The sequence below is a fragment of the Orussus abietinus genome, unplaced genomic scaffold (assembly GCF_000612105.2).
Source record: "Orussus abietinus isolate OABI.00-Male unplaced genomic scaffold, Oabi_2.0 scaffold115, whole genome shotgun sequence".
Taxonomy (NCBI): domain Eukaryota; kingdom Metazoa; phylum Arthropoda; class Insecta; order Hymenoptera; family Orussidae; genus Orussus; species Orussus abietinus.
Genome location: NW_019394739.1, coordinates 208406 through 227677, shown reverse-complemented (window position 1 = coordinate 227677; position 19272 = coordinate 208406). Strand labels below are relative to the sequence as shown.

Here is a 19272-nt window from a genome sequence, read left to right as displayed (position 1 = left end):
TCTATCCACTCGGATAGTGCACCTCGAAGAAGTGTAGCAAGGTGTCGTGCATCGAGGCTGTGCATCAAGGAAGAGGTTTGTTGAGAGCGTCGAGGGTGTATCGCGGGTTCCCCCGAGACCTCGGAGTCCCTCGGGACCCCGAGGTCCCGGGGGCTCCTTGGGATCCTTTTCCCTTTCCCGAGGACGCTCGACGCGGTGGGGACTCCGACGGCCTCGTTGGGGAAGGTCGGGGAGCGGTAGTGTCGCGAAGTCCCGGGCCACGTGCACGAGTCGCTCTCGGCTCCCGGTTGGTAAATAAACAAGGCTCTCCCCGGATTCCAGGACTCCCGCCTGCCTGTTGTTCCCCCGCGATCCCGAGACATGGGCGACTCTGCCAAGAGGTATGTGGTGTTTTTGAGAACCCGAGGACACTACTTAGCCGCTGCCCGTGCGCGATCGTGGTGTCTCTGTGTTCGAAAGTGTTTCCAATCGTCCTGCTCGGTCTTTGAAGTCGGACGACGCGAAGCCCTCGAATTTTCGGATCTTCGGATCTTCCGATTCTCCGGTTTGCGGGTTTTAGAATTTTCGAATTTTCGAATTTTCGAATTTTCGGATTTTCGAATTTTCGAATTTTCGTATTTCGTGTTTTCGAGTTTTTGTGTTCTCGTGTTTTCGGTGTTTCGCACTTTAGGATTTTCGAAACTTCGGAATCCCTCCGTTTCTTTTCCCGTCCCTCCGGCGAGGGACGGACCTTTCGCGCCTTTTCGCGAGATCGAATTTTACCAACCATATCGCGATTCGCGAGCGTTGATATTCCACAGCCGAGCGAAGTGTCCCGAATCGTGAACGTCGCGACGACCGCTCGTTAACTAGTACAGTGAACGACGTAATCCGGCCGACGTTTTGCGAGTCGACCGCGGGACATTTCTGGGAACCTCGGTGAGTAGCCGCGATTTTCGCGCATTTCCTGTTCCTTCGTTTTCCTTTTTTTTCCCTGTTTTTTTTCCTCAGAGGTGTACGAATTTTCCGGGAATTTTTCTCCGCGGGGAGCGATCTTCGGCGTATTCAATCCGAGGCTGAAGTGAGCCCAGGATTATGGCCGTCACGGTGAAAACGTGGGATGTGGAAGGGTCGTGTGAATATTCGTGACTACCCCACGTGGAACTTTCATGCTGCCTGACGGAAATGCCAGATTTAAGGAGGAAACGGAGTCCCCTCTTAAACTGTCCGTAAAACGTGCACGCGACAAATAATGGCGACCGTTCGCGAATTGTCTCGAAAATTTCATGGATTCTTCGCTAATTCGCGGCGAGTATCGGTCGTCGGTGTGATAATATTAATGATAAGGGAGACGCGAGGAGAAATTATTGATGAAAATGTCTGAATAAAACACGCGATTCCGAAAATCCTCGCTCGAGAAGTGCGCCGAATATTCGGCGAGTGCAACATGCAAATCTCGGCGCTTCTTTATCATCCGTTCTGCAAGTCAAGGAGTCTTTTGTTGTCCCCGGAATTACAGATCCCCAGATAGTCGCGAGTCGCGAATCTCGGTTAGGCGAATCCGCCGAGTTTACGGCAAGGACTCGAACATGTCGATTCGCTAAACAAACTGGAATCTCCGAAGCTTCTTCCCGTGGAATACGTGACAGACATCCGGTGGGGTATCTACGATCTAGGAGGAATCATCCTACCATTGCAATTTGAGCGCGAAATCGTATCTAATGTTGCAGAAAATTCATGGACATAGAATATCATAGTCGGGGCACGTAGGAAATATCCTACAGGCCACTCGAGTCGATAAATAAATCGAGTTCTCGGTACAGTCGAGCGTCTTCCCTTTCGAGAGAACGTGCGCCTCGAACCGCGCTCGTGTCTTTCCTTCCCCTTAGTCAGCTGATCCGGTGGAACTGTGCAATAAGAAAAAAAAAATTAAAAAAAAAAAGAAGAAATTAGCACCCTTGAGATCCTGTAAATGGATTTTGACCGCGAGGTCTTCGGATCGTTTCTTCAATTCTACCGTCCATCGCAGAGGGTCTGATAAGGGGAAACCTTGTAATTGAAAAAGATTAACCGCCTGCAGATTTGGCATCAGAGGCCTTTAATTGGATTTTTGGTCGAGAGGTCTTTTAATAATATCTATTATAGTATCGTCGTCAGGGAACTTTCTATTTATTTGGCAAGGCTGGATAAATTCAAATACGAGTCTATAAACAGGGATCGGTTAACCTAACGTTATCTTTCAATTGGGACGTTCCAAGGTTTGTTTTCCTCGGCAGGGCTTCGATCCTTCGAGACCTTCTAAACTGTTCGAATTCACGGGCTAAGTGTGTGTAACTCGACATTCGAGGCCTCGGGTATTCCGGAAACCTTGCTTTCTCTTCTCGTTTCTCGTAATTACCCTCCAGGCTCAGATTCGAAGACGATATTGCATCGAGGCCCAGCCTACAAATTGGAGTGCGGACTATAAATAAACAAGGATACCCCCGGCTCCCTTGGATAAAGACGTTCCTCCGAAGTACGGAGATTTCGCAATCCTTGTCGGTTCTTAGATTCGCGATTATTCCCCGACGCGTTAAGGCGATACGAAACTGACGTCCGAGAAATCTCGTTTATGAGACTTTTATCCGAATTGGATAAATCCCTAATCATTTGACATTTTACCACACGAAAAAGGAGGCTCTGATTAAGATCCGGGAGATTTAGTTTCCTTTAAATCCGTTTAGAAGCATCTTCAATTAATTTTGCATAAACATCGCGACAACGGATCACATTAAGGTGAAGTGAAACCCCTTCAAATCAGTTGATTACAACACTTTTTTTTAAGGGTATTAGACCAAACTGTCCGAAACTTTGACACGTCACTCCTGATCATTTACGAATTGTCCTGACAAATTCAAAATTTCAATTCGATCAATCGACAATATACAATTCGATCAATATACAATTATCGAAGGCTGTGATATGAGAATCGAAAGGGTCAGGGCAATTTTACGACAATTTAGAACACTCTGGTAGTCGATAAACTCGAATTTGAACGGGATAAAGGCAAAAAAAGTATTGTATGCGCTTCTATGATAAAACGATGTTAATACGAGGTCTCGGAGTGAAAATTTAATTTAATTAAAAACGAACGTCAGCAACGTAAGCATTTAAATTCCCTCAGATCCTCTGCCCTCGCGTGGGGAGATTTCGGACAATGATGTGCACCCAGTTAGGAGGAAAGTTCGACAAACGGCCCACTGGCGCTTTCGTGCCGCCTTAAATGTTTCAGAAACTTAATCCAACAACCGGGGCTCGGATCCACGAGCGAGATATAAGTGACGTGACGAGACGCGACGCGATGTGGCTTCTAATTAGCAACGAGGGTCCCTTGGCGTGAAATTATGCGCCGAATAAATAATCGAGGGCGTCACGTGACCGGGCCGATCTTTGGTTATTCATAGAAGTGCCATGGGGGATCTATTAAGGCCGCTCGATTTTTAACTCGCGCTTTGCTCGGCTCCAATTCCCTTTGTATGTTTCCAATCGGTGCACGGTAGTCCGGACAGGAAAGGAAACTACTCGTTCGTCCTGAAAACTCTCTAAAGTGAGATTTTCAGTTCGTCGGGTCTTCCCGATTCGGTGGAGGGAAATCCGCGGTACTCCCGGATTCGTTGAGACCGTCTTGGGAAATTTCCGTCCCGTTTCGGCGAACTCGAAACCACGGTAAACCCCCTTAAAGGGGGGGGCTTTGGTCTTGGGGACGGAATACCACGAGATACTGCCTCTTTGGAGTGTTGCAAGCACGTCAGGCAAAGTAGTTTCGAAAAGCGGTGCCTTGGGCTTGGGGGGGAAACTCCGTGACAAACGAGACCTTCCCTGCAGTCCCGGAAATAGGAATATGCCTGCGATAATGACTTATGCTAATCGGGAAACCGCGGAATTTGGCGCGTCGCGGTCAGCGGCTTGCATTAGCTTCGTAAGTAGCGAATTTTTGCCGGGGGTCGGCGTGCAGTCTTGCCAGGATATGAGAAAGAAATTATCCCTAGGGACTGGGAAGGAGGCTGCGAGTGGAATGGCCGGATAATCGAGGGAACGGGGGAGAAAAAAAATGCACGGTTATACGGGAGTAATGGCGCCGTTGTCCTAGATGTCGCGATGCGGTTTCCTGCTGCTGGAAGCTGGCCTCGGCTAAAGAGGAGACTTCCTTCCCGCGACTCTTCGTGGCCTGTTATCGGTGCAATGGGGCGCACTTAATTGCGAGGCCAGAAGTCAAAGTCGATGTTATGGATGGGAAAGGGTTTCGGGCGATTCTTTTCATTTCTCTTTTCTTTTTTGTCATTTCGCTCTTCCTAGGCGAGATTGGGAGAAATTGAAATTGTCGACGAGACGCTTTCCAGGGAAGTGATCCATTTTAATTCCATGATTTTTAAGGTGAGATCGGTAGAAATGGAAGGAAAAAAAAAAGAAAAGAAAATATCGACGAGACACTTTCGAAGGATGCAATTTTGTAATTCCACCCTTCACAGGCGACACCGGAAGAGGTGAAAATTATTCTCGGTGGGTCGTTTATGGGAGAGTAGGTTTCTTAATCTCACACCTTCGGGGCTAGATGGATGAAAGTCGAAGTTATCAATGGGTTGTTATCGGGGAAGATCGATTTCTTTTTCATTCTACACTTTCGAGGCGATAACAGATCGTCGTCGAAGTTTTTATCAATGGAGGGCAAAGGAAGAGCGGTTTTTTTTGGCCCTATCCATTCGAGGCGACCACACAGAGTGCACTTTAGCGGTGCACTGTACGTAACTTCGGCCTCGTATCTAACAACGCGATCAAGCCACGATCGATAGTGCTAATGCCGCGAGTTCTCGCAGGACCGTCTGAAATAACAGCGCAGGATCAATCGAGTCGACTGATGTGTCAAAGGTGGGCCGGAAATGCACCCGGCGATGCATTTCCGAGGACAAGGACTCGCCGAAGGAGGAGGAAGATCGACCTCTTCTCTTCGGGGTCGAGGTCCCGTTCGAGGACTCGAAGTTCGTCCATTTTCGAGGCGCACTGTACATTGTAGTATCGAAACTCGTGACGGTCGTGCTGTTCCGTGCGTGACACGGAAGAAAGTCCCTTTCCCCATCGCCCTGAGGGGCATGTTCCCTTTCTTTCCCCCCTCTTGCCACGCAAAAGGTGCACCAGGGACGCCGCCGTGTTTCGGGCATTTTAAATCGCGTTTGGACCGCCTTGGCACCTTTCTTCCTTGGCCGTTTATTTCGCCTTCGTTTTTCTTCCCTCGTGGCTCCGCGGGATGCTCCTTCGCCATCGCTTAAACATTTTTGGCACTCCGCTTGGGAGGTGAATCCAAATTGAATTCCACCTCCTTGCTCGTGAGCGGAATCCTGCGGGGTAAGAATTATCGCACTTTGCTGGGAATCGCGAGGTCACCGGCTTTTTAAACGGGGGAATAAAGTATACGAGATGGATCACGACGATGGATTGAAAATTCGGAGCCGTTTTTACGGGGATTTAGGGCTTGCGATTTTTCAGATTACTACAATTTTCGCGATTTCCACGATTTTTCGCCCGGTGTTCTTTTGCCTCTTTTTCTTTTTTTTTTGGCTCGGGCCGCATTTTTAAGACTACTTGAGCTGAAGTGAAACTCCCTTCAAATCAGTCGATTCGAATACAACACTTTTTTTCAAGGGTATTAGACCAAACTGTCCGAAACTTTGACACGTCACTCCTGATCATATAAGAGTTGTCCTGACAAATTCAAATTTTGGATTTTTGGAACAAATTTTTTAACAGGCCAGACCATAACCAAAATGGCGTCGAGCTCTCATATTTCGATCAATATATAATTATCGAAGGCTCTGATATGAGAAACGAAAGGATCAGGACAATTTTACGACAATTTAGAACACTCTGGTAATCAATAAACTCGCATTTGAGCGAAATGAAGGCAAAAAAAGTATTGTATGCGCTTCTATGATAAAACGATGGTAATACGAAGTCTCGGAGTTAAAATTTAATTTAATTAAAAACGAACGTCGGCAACGTAAGCATTTAGAAAAATATTCTTTATCGACGTCGTTCAAGTTCCTCGACGTGTTTCACTTCACCTTAATCGTGAAAATATCCACTTCGAGAATCATTTTTTTCCTGGTGGAGTACCACCAAGCTTATCACGTCTCCATTGGTGTGGGGTTTGGAAGGTTCCCTGTTTTTCGTGGTTTCGAAATTCCCAATATCTCATCCGGACATCCGGGGATCCTTGAATCTGGACTCCACTTTCTTCCTTTCCGGAAGCGAGCCTTTCCAGGCCATGGAATCGCAGGAAGTGCACCCCGAGTGTCCACGTGGCGGGAAGATTGTATTAATCTCGTTTGGGTTCGAGTGTTTTGATGCCCTTCCTCTAGTGCTTCCTTTATTTCCACTCTCCTCCCAGAGTCCTGCCAGTGAACAGGACCTTTCTCTACCTCTCTGTCCTCTTCTCCTCGAGGCGCCCTCGCGGTTGGCTGACTTCCCCCAAGATGCTTGCATCTCTCCCCGGCATTCTGCCGAAGGACTTCAGTTTCCGCATTTAAAAAATAAATCCCATTAAACTCCCCCGTAGGGGGAGATGAAACGAAAGTACGGAACGCGCCTCCGGCGCCTTTTAATCCTGACTTTTGGCTCCAACTTCGCCATCATTTCTCCCCCTTCCTCTTTGCGTTCTTAACTTTTTTAATTTTTTCCTGGACGTACGAGTGTTTTTGGAAAATTTCCTCCTCTTGAATTTCTTACCTACAGAAATAAGGACGCTTCCTTACTCCTTACTTTTCGTGGGCATGCGAGTATCTCTTTAATTTTTTTCCCTTGAATTTCTTATCTGCAGATATAAGGATGCATCCTTATTTCTTACCTTTCTTGGGCATACGTGGGGTTTTTCAATTTTTTCCCCTCGAACTTTCTACTCGCAGCTAGGGATTCATTCCTACGGCACAATTTATGAGAGCTAGGAAGCGCAAGGCATGCATTTCTTCTGGGATATCCTTGATGGCCTCGTTCCGAGGACTCTCTCGAAGAGTCGTCCTCGTGGCCGCGAATTCAAAGCTCTCGCCATTCACGGGAGAAACGTTCATCACGAACAGCTCGCGTATATTAATTTCATTTCCACGGGAGTACTCCCCTGTTTTGGCTCCATTCGTCGGCGTCCTTTGTTTTCGTTCTGGTCCTCCAACGCGATGGACCTCCCCTCTTCATCGTCCTTTTTCCCGATTCAGGAGAGCCGCGTGGTCATCACTCGGTTTCACAGGGTGTTCTCTCATTCAGAGGTTGCCAAAACGTTCTGGGATCTCCCCGAGGAAATTTCGAAGATCCACTTTACACCTTGGAATTGTCCAGCCGAGTCAGGATGCGGTGAAACATCCGGCTCTTTTCTTTTATATATTTCTTTTTGGTTCTCCTTTCGGGCCATTGTTTGTCGGGAGGTTCCAAGTAGACAACAGAAAACGTCTGTTGCGGATGTCCACCCCGGGAGAAGATATTCATTGCACCAGAGAAATATTTCGTTAATTCGAGGAACAATTAATTGACTCAAATGAATGGTCATAATTCTATTCAATCATTCTTCGAATTGACCAAATGTTTCTTTGGTTCAATGAACGTTTTTTTTTCTCAGAATATACGCGGAAATGAGGAAATTTAGAAGGACTACGTTCCACCTTGGAATTCTTTCACATTCTTCTCGAGTCCAGGATGCCGAGAAAAAGTTGCATCCCGTTCCTTTTTCGTTTTATTTATTCTATTTTATTTTTATTTTCGCTGTTTGTCGGGAGGCTCAAAGAGCCGACAACAGAAAACGCCTGTTGCGGATGTCCACGTGTTTTGCGGGCCTCGGTCTTCCTCGGGGCTGTTTTCAATCCTTTTCCCCCGACGGTCTATTTTCTCGGTCGCTTCTGCTCTCGGCGGATTCTGCGAGTGAGTCCTTTCTTCCTGGTCCATTCTCCCCCCTGAAAGGATTCCCGAAGTCGGCAGGACGCGCGTTCTTTCGTTCCTTAAGCACTTTCGTACCGCTGAGTGTCTAGTTTCGTGGACTCCTAACATTTTAAAGATAAACCAGATCTAATTCCGCCATTTCCTGGGGAGAAGACTCGCACCTAGGTTTTCTTTGAAATCCCGAAAATTCTTATCCCGACCGAGCTCTCTCTCTTTCTCTCTCGCGGTATTTCGAAAAGCTTTCTCTCGGCGAAGTTACGTTCTCGCGAAAAATTTCTCCAATCGCCTCCCTGGAGAATTTCACCGGCGGAGCCTCGTCCGAGGATTCGATTTATGGAACTGTAGGTTTTAACACTTATTCGTTAAATTGACTGCGCCGTTGATAAAAAATTCAGCGTGATCGATGGAGCTCCTCCGAGCTTTTCCTGCCGGCCGAAGGGAAATATTAGGCCGGGGAGGATTTTTGCTTATGGGGTTCCATGCTGGTGCCTCTTCCAATAGACGGGGATGCAATTCATCGATAAGAAGCAGATTTATATCTTGCCCGTTTCCCTTAAGGTAAAGTGAAACCCCCTTCAAATCAGTCGATTAGAACACAACACTTATTTTCAAGGGTATCAGACCAAATTGTCCGAAACTTTGACACATCACTCCTGATCATCTAAGAATTGTCCTGACACATTCAAAATTTGGATTTTTTAACTAAATTTTTTAACTCAGCATCATACATGATTCAGTCAACAATATCTGGTTTTTTCAGTCTGTTAATATTTTTGCCTCGGTGCAGGGAAAAGCCGACTTTTCGATATAAATTACGGATCGACGCAGACTCTGCTCTGCCTGTTTTGATAGCAGCATTTATCTGAATTTCATCAAGCAGCGACGTGGGGATTTTCATAAAATCCTGACACGCGTCGTTTTCAGCCGGCTGCCAGGAAAATATTCACATTTATCGAATCGGTTTCTATAACGGGAAATACACAGGGCCCAAGAGGACTGTCCATGCCGTGGATTTTATAAATTTCCGAAACGTCATGGTGGATCTCGATTTTCATCCCTCTTGCACGGAGAGAGAGAGAAAAAAAAAGAAGAAAAACATTGGTCGACTCAAATAAATATGCATTGCGATGACAAAATCATGCGATCAAACTCCTCCGAAGAAAAGTAAATTCGTTTAACTCGACAACGTCGAATTTTTCCTTGTCAACGAAATAATTATTTCTTAGAAATATATATGAATGGATTATCGATCATCGAAATTAATTATCCGATGATATTTTGGGCTTAACATGGGAGGACCCCACTTTTTCGCCCTGATTTTCATCGAGGATTCTAATTATTTTAATTCCTATCAGGAACACCGACGACCCTAATTTATATGGGACAAGGTAATGGAGTAAGTCCGCGAGTAAATCAACGAAATAATTGTTTCTTAGAATTATATATGAATGGATTATCGATCATCGAAATTAATTATCCGATGATATTTCGGGCTTAACATGGGAGGACTCCACCTTTTCGCCCTGATTTTCATCGGGGATTCTAATTATTTTAATTCCTATCAGGAACACCGACGACCCTAATTTATATGGGACAAGGTAATGGAGTAAATCCGGGAATTTCCACGTGACAATACGATGGGAAAAGTTACGTTAGCGACTGCGGAACCGAGCTTTATGGTTCGTTTGAATCGCTCCAGGTGTAGGAAAGCTCCGAGGTACGTTCCAGTTTGTTTGGCCGAAGTTCCTCCGGGAGGTCGGGCCGCTGCGGAGGCGCGCGTGCGGAACGGGATGCGGAATGTCTCCGCAGGGCCGGGGCCAAATCGGGGGGGCGGAACTTCCGTGAACCCTGTTACAACCCCGTGAAAAATTGGACCAGCCGAGCTTTCCGGAAGGACCTCTTAAGGAACCGGAAGTTCAACTCGGGTCAAACCGGGATAACACATATCCACCTCGAAGAAATGCGGAAATTACGCGACGCGGAATTCTCGGTCTCCAGAAATTCCCTTCTTTATAATGGAATCTAAGGTATTGCATTATCCCATATCTTAATGTCTTCGTATTTAAAATTAATTATTTGAATAGGCAGAATTCAATTTACTCAATAAGTGGACAGCTGAGTCATTTATGCATAATATACTATTCTTCGCAGTTTCTTCTAAACATTCTCACAATTTTTCCTATTCCTTGTTTACAGAAGATGTGGCGAAAGTTCTGAACTTTTAAATAGGCACGAATTTCTGGGTCAGTTCGACATATCGAAGAAGGTTCACGCCAAGTACTTGGCCCAATTTCTGAATGCGACGAATTACAAGTTCCCTCGGGAAGGTCTTTAGAAGATTTTACTGGAGGAGCTCATAAACGAGGGAAAATTCGGAAAAAGACGGAAACCGCGACCCCCCGAGGAGAGTCGATGAGATCAAAGGGAGCGCTTAAAAAGCGTCGTACAAACGGAAGGGCTCCGAATTTTCGGGAAATTCGGGAATAAACCCCCGGGAGAAACTGCAAGGGAGGGTAAAAATGGCGGATCCGGAAGTCGTCTAACCCGAGGGCACTCGAACGAACATTCGTGCCCAGCCAGGAATTCATTTAAACTCCCGGTTAATTCCGACGCGATTACGAGGGGGGAGGAATATTTCCATGGGATACCGTTCGCGGAGTATGGCGTCGTTTAAATCCGCGGGCAGTGCCCCTTTCATCTATTAAGAAGACCCGGGGGGGTGGCGCCATATTAGTGACCGTAAGTGAAATCCTCTTGACGGGGACCTCCATGGAAATATGGAACTCCGCCATAAAACGTTCTCGTAAATCCCCTCGCGAATTAACATCGGCTGGATGGGGATTTTCTGCGAGTGCCCCTCGACCCCTCATGGACCCCCGGAAGACTGGCATAAACTTCCGGTAAACGAAACAACGTGACTTCTCCCCGTTCGACCGATGCTTCGCCTCCTCGTCGTGAAAGCCCCCCGTTGAATTTTATCCCCTCAGTTTTCCACCCCCTCGTCCCCCCGCTCACCACTCATAGGACGAAAGTCTAAGGAGGCTTGCGTGCAACGCTGGAAATGGGAAAAAGGAAGATAGGAGAAATAAGGGAGAAGAAAAAGGAGGAACAGCCCGACGTTACCGGGAAGGACTTGGCCGACGCCTTCGATCGATCGACCTTATAATTGCTTCCCAATTTGCATTCGCCTTCGACTTTGGAATGGCAAAACGCGTTTCGATTTCTGGAACATCCAGGGTTGGTAATTTCATGATTTCCGAGGTTTTTGACGGATATTACGTAAATCAAGTCACCGTAGAAAACGTAGAAAACCAGGAGAAAACGTACAAAATATGGCGGACAAGACAGATGTAGGGCATGCGGTATTCGCTAGGTTATAAACATCCATCTTGTCGATTTGTTTCATCCCATAATTTACTTTTTGATGTTCCAGCTTTATACATTTTGATATAAATATTGTTTACGAATCTTACGACTTCAAATAGCCATTATCAGCCGTTATAAACAAACGTCAAATGTACGTATATGCATACATTTCAAATTTCCAAGGCTGATTTCGAATGTGCGCGAATTTGTAGAGGCGTAAAGTGCAATCCCCTTAATAGACAATGAGAATCTCTCTTAGAGGTAGATAGGTGGACTCTCATTGGCTATTGACGATATTGCGCATGCGCTTTGCACGTTTAGTTTGGGGTAATATACTTCGTGCCTGCGTAAAAAACTAGGGACGTGTTATACGTTGTAATATACGTGTAGAAAAACACGTATATTACTTGACGTATTATACTTACCCAACCCTGAGGACATCGACTCGATCTATGCCACGTCGGACCACGTCGATTACTCGACGTAATTAGTAATTGGGGGCAAATCGAGGGGGGTCCGCCAGCGATGTGCCTTGGGGGGAGTTGGACGAATTTCGGGGGTACGCGACCCCTCTTGAGGGAGGAAGAAATTTAAATGACGAGTCCTTGTAAAGGAGATCTCCGTCAAAGGAAGGCTCTAATACCGCCAGCTTACTTTCTCCTTGTTAGCAAGTCGCTTTCCCTCCGGGACCCTGCTTAAACGGGGAACAGGGGTGATAAGGGACTCTATCTTGCTTGGACTGGGCACGGTGGTTAATGCCATTCTTATTAATGGGTCTCGTTTAAATATGCCGGATTTCGAACGGGCCTTGTTATGGGAACTTCCGGGATTCCTGGAAGAATCATGGGGTTGCCTCGGTTTATTCTCGAGTTTCTACCCTCTGTTATTACAGGGGGGTCGGCTGGGGGGAATCGTTGCTGTTTACGGGGAACCTCTGTTATCACGCGAACACAGGGGAGGTGCGAACGTTCTTCGCTTCTTAGAGCGTAGGGGAGGGGAGGATTTCAAAGACATTTTGCACAAAAGAGGAGGAGGTCGCAGAAATATTTTTTTTTATATTCTCATTATAAGCAACGCGGGTCCAGTTGATGAAAACCGTGGTCGAAGAAATTTGTAAGAAATTATAACAAAAAAAATTCAAGAGTTCGCTGAGATTATTTTTTATTTTTACTTAGGGGTGCGCGTCGAGTTGATGAAAATCACCGTCGAATTTCTAGGAATCTTTGTATAAAAAAGTAAGAGATCGCGTAAATGAAGTTTTCATTCTCGCTTAGGGGGAGTCTGTCGATCCTCACGGTAATAACGACCCCGGTGATTTTCCCTGGACTTTCGGTAATTTCGGTAACTCGTCCAACAGTGAATGAAGGAGTAAAGAAATCGAGGCGGCACTCGAAGCCCCCCTGGGATTAATGTCCCGAAAGAGTGGAGGCGCGCCGAATTTAAGGGGGCTCTTTTCGCTGTTCATCGGTCGAAGGGCGCCGGTGTTTCCGTGCATTACTTTCCGCGTCTCCTCTGCACTCCAATTCCGCCAATCGACTTCCGGCTCGCGGCAATTCCTCTAATGTAGTCCCGGGAAAAAATCGCGCCGACCTTTTCCCATCTGCCGAGCTTTTGTCCCCTTCCCCGAGGAACTTCATTTTTGACGAGGAGGTCGAAACGGGGCGTCTTATCGGGGGGTGGGCTCCCTTTGTGCTCCTCTCAAAGAGATACCGTTCTTCGTCCTTTTCTCCCCCTCATTTTTTTTTTTCTTACGTCGCAGGACCTAAATGGTGATCCTTAATAACGTCCTCGATGCGTAGGTAGGTACTCCGTGCAACCCCGATCGACGCAACAAGTCGAAATTGATGTGCAACCCCCCGAGTCTCTTTTTAAGGGCGTCGGAGAGATTCCTCTCGTTGGATATCCGCTTATCCGAAGACGCCTCGACGCCGCAGGCTAACGAATGGCCGATGACGATTCATGCGAGGGCTTACGCGGCACGTAACTCAGATAAAAGTGACTAAAGTGCCCTTAGGTGGGACCCGTAAAACAAATATGTTGTTTCGCAATGGCCGGCAATAACTCTTGGCCCGACGGGCCGCGAGCTCTCGATAGAATGAGTGACGATTTTTAATAAAGAACCGACCCCGGCGAATATCGCGATAGCCAATAAAATTGCGATATATGAATCGGCTGTTTGTTCCCCCGGTAAAAGAAGAAAGGGAAACAAAAATGGCCCCGTTTGGTGGGGGGGGGGGGAGGGAAAAATGCAGCGGACTCGTCGACGTCATTGTTTTTTTTCCCCCTTTTTTTTGGGGGGGGGGTCCCTCCAACTTTGTTAGCTTTTCTCGTCGGTCGCGTCCACGTTCGACGCGCGTCGCAAAAAGCGGAAGAGGGGAAACGCGCGCTTCGAGGATGCCGAATTAATTTGCCGGGCTCAAAATTGAGGGCGAGAGCTCGCCAAGGGGGAACCCTTTGTCGCGCTAGAATGCGATTTCCCCGGCGCAGATCAAGAATGAAATTTATTTGCCCTGATAAAGTCATTTCGCTCGGCCGAAGGGAGAACGCGGCGCGCTCTTTTCCTCCTGGCCACCCCAGGAACATCCTTCAAAGTTTTCCTCGGAGGGAGGGGAGGGCGAAGCTTTGAAGAAATCTCGAAGGAATTTATCGGACGGGACACGGTTCCCGATAATAAAAGTGGCCCTCCGGTGGAGGTCTGTTGACTGCTCGTCGGGGATGAGATATTGTAATAACTTGTTTTCCCTCCCCAGGAGTTGTGCTTCATCGTTATGAGCGGTCCTTCGTCTCTGTTTGTCCAATCGCCGTGACTGGTTGCTCGATCCGATTTTCGGGATTCTCCTTCCGAATGCTTCAATTATTTTCGCTTCCGAGGTACTCTGACTTTTAACAATGGAGCGCACGGCGAATTTACACGGCTCGCGAATTAAAGCTTTACAAGAATCGGTCCCGGGGGATGTCGCCATCCCCTTCAGTAGTTATCAAGGAAAATGAGGGAGGAATCGGCGAGGAAAGGGCGACACGCTTTGTTTTAATCGTTGAATAATTAAGACCGAGAGTACCATTCCTCGATGTTGATAGTACACGATTTTTAAGGCAATTCTTATCACTTTTTTTTACAGTTCATCCTCTTTTTCATGGGAATGAAACGTCGAGTCGAACGGAGCAAAAAATCACGCTCTGCGATAGGAAATGATTTTTATCTCAACCCTAGTAGCATAGAATAATTTTTAAATATGTGTTTGTAATCTTTGCTAAATATCTCAAGCGACAGATTTTTTAAGATTTCTTGTAGATTGCAATCGAAGTAATTTGAAATATTTGTTGGAAATTTCAATGACATAATTAGTTTCAATAATTTATGAACATATAGAGAAATTATATTTTTTTAAATTTATGAACATGTAACAAAAATACATTTTTTACTTCACGACTATTATCGGACACTTCATTTGGTATAAAAAAAACACGAGAAATTTTTCTTATACTTTCGTTCCGTTATTTCATTATGGGAGTAAAACGTGTGATTTTGATTTTAAATATTTTTAAAACGTTTATAATGTATTCGGCAGATAGTATTTAAAAAAACGAAATGTTTTGTATATCTGGTAGAAAAATATTTTGAAAACACATGGAGGTAATATTATATAGATATTATAGGGATAATATTCTAAAGTAAACGTTTTGCAAATATTTCAAATGTCTGCTAAATATTTACAAAATGTACGATATTCATTAAATATATAGAAAATATAGGACAAATATTTTGTGCTACTAGGGAATTCTTATCAATTTCCTTATTCGTCCTTTTTTGGCTACGCGAAAAGGAAGCGTCTCTGCCCACATTTAACGCGAGATTCTACGATCGGGGCCACTGCATCCTCGGGCGATCCTTGGTATTAATGTTGCAGGGGATTCGGATGCTGCGAGGCGTCGCGACGTCCTTGCGGCCGGGGATTTCGGATTTGCCGGGGAACGTCGAGCCGAACGGAGCGAGAAATCGCGATCCACAAGCCGCGACGGAATTAATTAGTAATTAAGCAACACGGGTGGACGTTTTCGGCCGCGGTTTCTCCGAGAAAAAGCGCCGCGACGCCAGCGGTGACGTCAGTGGTGCTCACAAGGAAAGTACCCCAGGTGTATGTAACCGATTTTGCCGGTTCCGACATATGTTACAGCACGTCGGAAACAAGATATCCATGCTTTTTTAAATATACCCTAACTCGCGAGTTCAAGGGACGAAGAAACCCACCCCGAAGGTGGGGCCGGAAAAATCGTTTTTCCGCATTTTCTCGAAAACGGATTAACATTTCTCCACCGGACCACCTGCAATTCCCTCGGTTTTAACCACTGATCCACGAGACATCACGTCGGATCGATGAGAAACCCCTGGAATACTTTTTATTTTTTGTTAATCTCTCGAAGATATGCCTATCCCCGACCACGTGGCGTATTATTCCAAGGCACGAATGCGCAAACAATTATTGCCCTTATTTGCGAAGAAAATGCTCACGGTGCTGACGTGCAATCTGATTACGACACTCGAGGGGAAAACGAAAAATCCGAGCCCAGAGTACTCGATTAACGCGGTTATGTGCTCGACTGCCGGAAACGTGAGCGCGCGGAAAAGTGCACGGAGAAAAGGGTTAATTAAACGGGCGATTATCCTCGATTATCCCATCGTTAATAGTTGGATATTAATTCGTGTTGGGAAAACGACAACGTGCGTTTGCCAGACGAGACATATCTTAAAATATGGGGCGCATTATCAGGGAAAGGCGAAAATTAGAAGATCGAAAAGCGCTTCGGTGCAGTGCCCCGAATTTCCTCGATACGCTCATGAATCGAAAACTGGAGCAGAATGCATTACTACGAGATGCGTCATACCGGAAGATCAACGATGCGCTGATAAAGGTGCGTTTGCATGCATCCTGCCTTCTCGCTTTTTCTCCCCTGGCTTCTTTCTGTCACTAATCGCACGCGACTCCAGGAATTTTCACAAATAATTTTACTGCTAATGCTAGTGATAAGGTTACTCTAATTCTCCAATCGTGCATTGCGCGAGAAAGTCTCATCGAATCGGAGAAAAATTTCATTTGAGGAAATATTTCTCTAGTTCGGGGGTAGTTTTCCTTTTTTGCGGTACGGCTCATCGCCGTTGCGATTCATTTTCGATTGTTCGTCGGTTTTATCCGAGTAATGAAAATCACTTCGGGAGGGCGGCAACAACCGGATGGTCAGAATTTGTTTGGAAGTTCTTTTTTAACGACGGTGGAACTAGTTTGCAAAAGTTGGCCGAGCCATCGGAGCCTCCTTATAGCGGATTAAATTCCGCGATGCGAGCGAAAGGCCGCGGCGGAGATTCTTTCTGGATTTCCGAGGGGCGGCGCGAGGTTTCGACTTTATAATGACGTACGGGCACTCGAGGGGTGTTGTTTATGCAAACTATGGGGAAGTTTACGGTGCCGGCCAGGTTGGAAGAAGATAAAGAAGCCCTCGAAGAAGGAGCTCCGTCGAGTGGATTGATTCCTTTCCGACAGGCTGAAAGAAAAAAAGAAATCACTTTCCAGAAGAACGAAAAGAAATTCTTGCATCGAATGGACTACTGATTACAACGAAAAAGTCAGTCGAAAGGTCGATCGAACAAAGTTACAACAGGTTAGGAACAAAACTCGATTTTCTTGCACTGAGAAAAAAGAAGTTCCTTGAACCAAAGAAACATTTCTTGGGTATCATGAATCATTTTCACTGGAGCCAAGACATTTCTTTAACGACGGTAACTCAACCTAAGCTGGAAAGTAATTTGTTTTTTTGCGCTCGTCGGATCTATATACGTCGGTCGATGAAACGGAAAAGCGTCAGATACGCGTCGCGACATGAGTACAATTAATGCGGATAAGTCGGACGAAAAGGTGGAAGTTCTCTATTTATATTCATTAGACCTGGAGGAGCAAACCGGAGAGATGCAATCGTGGCCGTGAATTGCACCTCCGTCGAGGTAATGCATTAGACGTTTCCTTAAGCCAGTCCGAGCGCAGTCTATTACCTCGGGAAGGAGCTTGTTTTCTCAGCTCTCTGCTTGTCCTGCGAAGATGGTCCCCACTGATGGGACCGAGTCGTGCTCCCTACCTACCCTACCGTCCTTGTAAATCCGGCCCATCTCAAGCCCAACTCGAGATCTCTCCGAGATCGAACAGCAATCTCGAGGCGCAAGAATCGTCCCTCCCCTAGAGATACTCGAGTGCGTTCTTTGCACCCCTCGAGTGTGTTCGTTACACCCTTCGAGTTAGTTCATTATGCCCATCGAGTAAGTTCGTTGCACCTCTCGAAGGGGTTAAGGTGTTAAGAAAGTGTTACACGTGTTAAAATATTTATTACACTTTTGTCCGAACTGGGCGAGCCATATCACTTGAAACTTCAGCACGTGATTACGGGGGCTCTAACAAAGAACCCGATACTGCTGAAATTTCATTTCTCTGACAAAAGAGAATTATTTATCCCAGCGCTAGAATTATAAGCGCACATTATCTTTTTGAAAAATGAAGTTTCACGAGCGTCGCGTCTTTCCTTAGGACCTCCATAATCACGTGGTGAAGTTTCAAATAATTCGGTGTATCCAGTTTGGAAAAAAGTTTTATCAATATTTTGATATATATATATTGAATGACCCTTTCTTATCACCTTAATTGCCCGGCAGAAACGGTCCACGCTGCATCCGTGGGATACCTCGTTCCGTGGGCTCTTGCACCTCTTGCTAATCGCTGCGAATCGATTTGCCGGGCACCAATCAATGATAAAGAGTTAACTCGATCTTCTTGAGGATTTCCGTGGACGTAATCCGCGGGCGCTCCTCATCCCGTTTATCATATTAATTAACCCGCTTGGGGGGTGGTTTTAACGAGGTCTTCCGGTTGTCCCTGGCTCCTCCTCGGCGCTCCCCATCGATTATGGATATACGGATGTGTGGATATAAATTTATCGATGCTCCTTTCAACGGTCGATCCTAACTTGGATCCGCTCTCGGTAAGCGACTATCGGATTCGGGAAATTGCTCTCGGCGGAAACTTCCACGACGCTCGACGAGTCGCGCCAATTCCCCGGACGATCGCTTCGATAAATCTCGCTACCCGGAGGTAGAGAAAGAGGGCACAGGCTCTGTCTTACGACCAAGGCGGGACTCTCGCTCATCCTCGGCTCCAGGATGCCGGAATATGCCGACGTAGAGCAGACTTATCGAGGCGATGCGTACCGAGGCACTTAAGGTGGGCCGAAAGTGCGCGGGGAAAAAAAAGATATTTGCAGTTTTGGCAAAGGACAGCATTGCTGATTAAGTTTTTCACTTACTGTAATGATTTTGGTGACAGCAAACTGACAACAAAAATCTTTGCAATTACTTCGAACCGTAGATGTATACACTGGATTTATCGAAGCGATGCGTACCGAGGCATTTAAGGTGGAGTGAAAGTACACGGAGAAAAAGACATTTGCAGTTTTGCTCTTACTGCAGGAATAATCGCACCGATAATGTACATGTTTGCAATTATATGGAATCGTAGGTGTATACACTAGACTTAGATCACGCGTGTACTTTTATGCGGGACTCATCCGTACTCCGGTATTGCGGAAACCGCAATGCCTTAGGGCAAGACTCGGAAACGATGATGATGAACAAGCGCGTATTCCCGGCACGTGGAGAATTTATCATTCCTCCAATAACGACAGTCCGTGTTCCCTTTTTCCTCCACCATTCTTGTGCCGTGACCTGCCGACTTTCGATGACGTTGGGATTAAATTTCTGCCGTTTCTGCGGAAACATGGCGGCACCATCGCGGCCTAATCGCAATAGACATAGACTTGCATGATACACATTCTTGCACACATTACAATGCCCTCAAAGTCGATTGAAAGCCGATCGATTAACGTAATCTATGCTTTCTTTTTTTTACGGTACCTCTGTTTTGAAAATCACTTAAATAA

General features: G+C 46.2%; 1 protein-coding gene across 1 annotated transcript in view; it reads left to right on the top strand.

The window, feature by feature from the left end:
- Positions 1 to 428: 428 nt before the first annotated feature.
- The window catches only part of LOC111673845, a gene marked incomplete at its 3' end in the record, with an annotated part of 208512 nt that continues 189668 nt past the window's right edge, over positions 429 to 19272 (top strand). The window contains exon 1 of the mRNA XM_023433147.1: positions 429 to 918. The remainder of the gene's footprint in view (positions 919 to 19272) is intronic.